The sequence below is a fragment of the Mchenga conophoros genome, linkage group LG15 (genome assembly GCF_057382185.1).
Source record: "Mchenga conophoros isolate Kocher_MC1m ecotype Shallow Benthic linkage group LG15, M_conophoros_male_GT1.1, whole genome shotgun sequence".
Classification (NCBI taxonomy): Eukaryota; Metazoa; Chordata; class Actinopteri; order Cichliformes; family Cichlidae; genus Mchenga; species Mchenga conophoros.
Window position 1 is genome coordinate 2291841 of NC_140540.1, and position 6617 is coordinate 2298457.

General features: G+C 36.8%; 1 long non-coding RNA gene across 2 annotated transcripts; it reads left to right on the forward strand.

The window, feature by feature from the left end:
- The first annotated feature begins 404 nt into the window (after positions 1 to 404).
- On the forward strand, positions 405 to 4698 carry LOC146557475 (uncharacterized). Of its 2 annotated transcripts, XR_014888627.1 has the most exons (5): positions 405 to 755; positions 1453 to 1518; positions 1869 to 2024; positions 2476 to 2568; positions 2869 to 4698. It is a non-coding gene; the product is annotated as an uncharacterized LOC146557475 (long non-coding RNA). The 2 variants fall into 2 exon arrangements; XR_014888626.1 differs by having other exon boundaries at positions 405 to 1518.
- Positions 4699 to 6617: the final 1919 nt, after the last annotated feature.

A 6617-nucleotide genomic window follows, 5' to 3' on the forward strand; every position in this document is an offset into this window, starting at 1 on the left:
TGTGGAGTCTGACAGCAGTGGGGAGGAAAGACCTGCGAAATCTCTCCGTCCCACACCGTGGGTGCCGCAGTCTCCCACTGAAGGAGCTGCTCAGTGCTGTCACAGTCTGCTGCATGGGGTGGGAGATGTTGTCCATCAGGGATGACAGCTTAGCCGCCGTTCTCCTGTCACTCACCACCTCCACTGGGTCCAGAGGGCATCCTAGAACAGAGCTGGCCCTTTTCAGTCTCTTCCTGTCCCCAGCAGAGATGCTGCCGCCCAGGCATCCCAACTCTTGTTCTGCACACAGATCTTTGATAGTACTTTATTTCTGCTTTTTTGCAGGTAATATGCAGTTTGGTTAAGACATTAGGTTTGTTGTATGTTTTAATTACACTAATGTTTGGTGCTTTGTTTTCTACACTCAAAAAAATGAATGAGGTGGATTGTTCAGTGTATATTAATTATTTATTTTCATTTTACTTAAAATATATGTTTTTGTTAAGTTAACATATGTTTTTCTAATCAAGTCTACGTAATTGTGTCTATTATTCAACGTACATAATACTAATGTGTTACTTGATCGCATAACATTTAAGTTAAGTCAATTAGGATCGATATACCTTGTATATCCACAAGGTGGCAGTAATGCAAAAACAGTTGTAATGAAACCGCGCAGAACAAGAAGGTTTCACGGCTTGTGCCTGCTCATGCACAAGACTTCAAATTTAACTGAAAAAGGCTGTTTTGGCGCCAAGCTACTGTTTCTTTGAGAGGTAAGACCACTTTTTTCTTTGACTATGTTGTGTAGTATCTATATGTCCAGCATGGTTATATTTTGCGTTTGTCTTACAAGACATGTTATATCGTTTGCGTGCGCTTGTTTTACATTAGTTTTACTGGGTCCTGGACATGCTTATTTTGTGGACTGTAAGAAACATTTTTATTGTTTTTTGTTTTATTAAGGGATTAGCTACAGGGGTTCATGGGGTTATTCTTTCAAGGGGTTATTTTTCCATTTGCTTTCTTGGGATTCCTTTTCTGTAATCCGAGAGTCGGAAATATCGAATAGGATAGCAAGGATAGCATAAAGTGACATTTAAAATCCAAAAAGTCAAGGGCGAAAGCCACTGTGACACCATTGTTCTGCTCTATCAGTAATCTGTATTATGTAAAAATGGTCTGTAAATACAGCATGTTTCCTAGCGGAGTTATACATATCAATGTAGTTATAAATTACAGTTTGTGAAAGTACACACTTAATTTTTTTAATAAAATTATTCAAGACATATGAGTGGACAGACAATGGAGGTCGACAGACCTGGTGATAATTGCTTCTATAGAAAGTTAGCACATGGCAGTGTCAATCTCTTGCTTTTCTTCTGAGTAGTATTTTATTTAGTTGTAATTCAAACAATAATTTGCTTCTTGAAATTAAGTAATGAATTTCTTGTTTTACTTTATAAATCTCAGATCCTGCCTTTACCTGCTCCCTCCTATACTGATGTGGTGTATGTGGTATTGCTGAGCTTGTATGTGGTATGTGAACTGTTATACTTTTAAAAACAAAACTGTTTTATAAGTTAAGTTTTCTTTTGTGACCCATCCCATGCCCCTGTTATTTCTTCTCCACATCTGAACCATGGTAAAGGTTGCAGTTCAAGGGCCTGAGGCATGAAATTCTTTTCAGATCAGCTGTGATCAATATTTTTTGGAACTTGATAAATAACAATAAAAGCTGTAATGGCTCCATTAGCATTTTGTGTAAATGTTTGTGTTAAAATTATAGCTTTAATGAGGTCTTACTACATTAGTTTTAGTTTGTATATGTGTACATATAGTATGTATATTTACAGTACAGTATGTTGTGTTTGTTGACATATTTTCAGGTGGAAGCAGAATATGTGAGGATTACTACTGCTGCACATGTTCCAAGGCTTTTTACACAACTTGACCAATACACTGACCAGCTCATAAAAGTCTTCAAGAAAAAAGGAGGCGTTGCAGGGAAGAAAATTAGACAAACTTTGGCCCCAGCCACACAGGTGCGTTATTCTGTTGGTAGCAAAATATTATGGCTAATAAGATCATTTTCAAATTTAAACAGCTAGTGTATGGTAGCTGCACAGTGCACTTACATTTATATTAAGCAAGACAAAGTTTGGTACTCAAAATGTTGAAAATTTTAATTACCTAAACATATGTAAAATCTGATCCCTCGATTTAGGTTAAACCAGAAGTGAATGTTTTTATGTTATGTTTTGAATGCAAAAAAGATGATGTATTAGTTTGTCTTTACCTCCATTATGGACATATATAATGTGGTGGAAACCCTGCCCAACAGGTTAACTATTCATGTCCATGTGATGATTAGTTGGTCTTGTGTACATGTCTATCTGTGCAGTGGATATGTCATTCATTTTGCGTATAATGTGAGTTTCTGTCATCCTAAAGTATATCTGTTTTCTCTTCCTGTATCTCTGCCACTCTCTACAGAAGGAAACTATTGAAAAGGGGAGGGAGTGTGTCCTCAGGGCACTACCTTTTTACCTGAATGAAGACCCAAGCATCCTCTTCAAAGAATAATTGGTTGGTAATTTTAGTTTTGTTTTTTATCTGTATTAAACCAAATTTTGAATAACTAATGTTGTTGCATGTTGTAATGTTGTTGTTGTTGTTGTAATTTGCATGGAACCTGTTTAAATGTTTTGGGAAATCTTCTTGTATACCCAAACTATTTATATTTATCGTTGAATCTGTAGTCTGAAATAGTGGCGCACTGGGGTGCATGTTCCTAATATTGTGTTTACGTCATTAAAGGGTAGCTTTGGCCCTTTTTCTTTCTTTTTTTAAAACTGGATGCCATTTTTCTATGTTTTTGTGTCTAAGCTACAGCTGTTCAGAGGGAGCTGGAACAAATTACCCTTGCTATCTTTACCATCGAAAGAGCTGATGCCAGCACTCCTCCAGCCGATGTGGGTATAACCATCTAGTGTGTCCTGCATGACCTGGAAGACCTGGCCTCTGCATGTGCACTCTTAATGGGTGGGATATATGCACTGAATCTCAGTTAACCTCAAGACTGAAAGCTTTCTTTGAAGTACTTCAGAAGCTCTTCCTTCATCTGTATGTCAGCAGACTCTTGACCAAGGTACAGTTGCTCAAGAATACACTGAATGAATAAGCCAACCTTTAATTTGGATGATGAATGTTCTGTCAGATGGACAGAAGTTTTTCGGAGGCTGAATGGGAATAAAATGGTAATTTGTAAATGACAGATAACGGGAAAATTACATTTAAGAGAAATTTAGAACATTTTGAAAAGTTTGTAAACTACTACAATTTGAGAGATTTTACTGTTGTGGGGGGGCTAGTAAGAGACAATCAAAAGTATTGAGATTTAAAGGATTTAATTGAGAGATGATACTGCACCAGAAATGTTGAAGGGTGGTGTGTATATTAGCGTTCAAGGCATATTGTTATGAGGTGGAAATATGTTCATATTCAGTTTGTGTTACATTGTGTGCATTGTAAAGGTAATTGCAATACATACTAAAAATAAGGGTAAGTTAGGAGGTTGATCTGATATCCTCGTGTTGGTGTTGTTCCCAGATCATCATACTAAATGTTGTTCCAGGATCAACATTGCAAGTGACCAATCAGAATGTTGTGACGTCATACTTTTGCGACTTCGGGAAAAAACGGCGTAAAACAAAAAACTGTACTTAAGCTGCGTGAAACCGCCTCTGTCCGCCGATCAACTGACCCTAACCCTAACCGTAACCCTTTAATAAACATTAAGCAGAATTGATATTGTCCTTGTAACATTGGAATTTCATAAATGCACAAATGGCTTGGCGCGCAAAAGAATAACGTCACAACAATGTGATTGGTCACTTGCAATGTTGAACCTGGAACAACATTTTCATGATGGTCTGGGAACAACACCAACACGAGGATATCAGATCATCCAAGTTGGGAATGCAGGATGAATGTATATTTTGTGGACTTTTAAAGACGAACAATTGTTTCCATGTTAAAATGTTTACATCTGAAGTTTTTTGCCCAAACACTGGTAAAATAAATGTTGACAGTGGCGAGTGTTAAATGGTTACTGCTGTGCTGTTGCAAAAAAACTGAACGCTGACAAGCTGTTGTATTGTTAGACCATAATGTTGGCATGTTTTGTTAAAGTTTTATTTGGGATGGTGATGTAATTTTCTTTGATTGCTAATATCAGTGGACTATTTATTATCATTATTATTATTATTATTATTATTATTATTATTATTATTATTGTTGTTGTTACATAAATTTTTTTTAAATTGTGGCTGTTGAGGTGGACACTTCACTTTGCATTGTTAAAGGAAAGCACTTCATTGGCATTGTGTTACTGGACTGACCCTAAGCAATCATTGCAAATAGCAACTTTGCTATCCATTTTAGACACTAAAAGAAAAAAACACTCACAGACCTTACTAGCATCACATGTGCATAACTCAAGTGTCATCTTATCAATGTGTTATGTGATCTTCAATGCGTTTTTTTTTTCTTCTTCTATTTCTGGTAGATACAGACATTTAATTTAAAGTCTTGATGTTGCATCTGTCTACATACTGTTAATTACTAACCCTAATGAGCTGTTGTGTTTTATTTTGGACTGGGTTTACACAAATGCTCACTGAATGTGTTGGCAATAAAAGAAATTTTAAAAAATAAGTTGGATGTACTTAATTCATTTGTGTGGAACCTGTTGACAAAATAGATTTATGTAAAACTAATTAATAAAGCACAAGGTGGCTGAAAATATAATATTTGAATTAATCTAACTTAAATTTAACATTTTACTGCCACAAATAAGAAATGTGTTGAAGTAACTAATCTAAACTATCTAACCTGAAAATATATCATCTATGTTCATACAACATAACTTGATTTAGTTAGTCTTAAATATGTCTTGTTAATCTTAAGTAGTTTTTTTTAAATTAGATGAACTAAAGATTTTTGCTTTAAACTAACATAATTCAATTTCGTGGAACCTGTTGACAAAATAATTTTAATTAAAGTCAACGTTTCATTTTTTTGAGTGTATTCTATCTGTATTATTATCAGCATATGTCTAGGACCTGTGATTTGATGGGTCCTTCAGACCAAATTTCCTCTTATGTTACATTTATTAATCATTATGTCATGTTTCGGCTGTGTGGTAGGCAGGAGAGGACCCAAACCCAAACTCACGGGGACAGAACTTGAACTCAAAAGCACAGCTTTAATTGCTGGAAAACTAGAACACAGGCAATACAAAACTAAACTGGGAAAGCTAATCATAAAGTATACCAGGAGACACAGGGAGAATCACACACAGCATGAGGGAGACTACGACACTGACAAAGAGAAACACACGGCTTAAATACACTGGGAAGTAACGAGGGGAATGAGACACAGAAGGAGAGCACAGCTGGGAGAAATCAGGACTGACGAGACAAGCAAAGCAGGATGCATTCACATAAGACACGGACCATCAAAGTAAAACAGGAAGTATCACACAGAGACGCGAACTTGACACAGTGGAGACAGCAACTAAGAAACAGAGACAAACCATAAGGCAGAGGTCTAAGAACCAAAATACACAGGGAAATACTCAGCTTGGAACACAAGAGACTAGACTAGAGGGAGTAACAAAAGACCAACCATGAGAACATAATGCACAATGCAGAGGGACAGAAAACAAGAAACTCAAACATGCAAAGACACACAATTACACAGAACAGAGGGGGCACAGAGAGAAATGAAGGGCAAGGGATCAAAACTAGAAGCCATAGAATAAATCACACACAAGTACAATAATACAAAAATCACAAAGAACTAAAAACGCTGGGTCAGGAGACCCAGGACCGTGACACATTATTTCAGCAGTTATTACTTTATTCCTAAAGAAGACCTCAAGAAATGCAAAAAAGGACATTTTTGCATTCCACACCTGCAGTTCCTCTAGTGGCCACTTGAGGCTGGCTCAAATAAAGGGCAAAACATAAATTCCCATGTTAGGCTGGCCAACTGTACAGCATTTAGAAGCATGTGTGCAATATCAGAGGTCAGAGTATCAGAGGTCAACCTGAAGCAGTGAATGACAGTGACTTCCAAGTTCAGAGATTCCTGGAATTGGGCATTACGCCCCACCTGTGCTGACATAAATCACTGAACTGGACCAATCCACCATGTTTTTACTTGGAGCATTTTCGTTGATGGTCTGACAAAAACAAACACAAACAAAATCCTTGCTATGGTACAAAGTTTATTAGTTTAACTATTTAGCACTAATTATACAACATGAGTGTGTCTGTTGAAGCTCGCTGGTGTTAGCTGATAGCACTCCATCATGGCACGGCTTTAAAATGCAGTTAAAACCAAAGGACGACACATCAGTACCCCCATCCATCTGAAAATAATCAGCTAATAAAAAGTCTCATTTCTTCCTGTTTTGCGACGTTATCCAAAACACAGAAGCCACATTTTTAAGTGAACTAGTTGCAGACACTAAAGTGGAGAGTACACTCATGAAGAAATGAGAAAATATTCAGAGGCAGACTAACAGATATTTGATGTCGATTTACTAGATTTGTTTTCAACCACAAGCA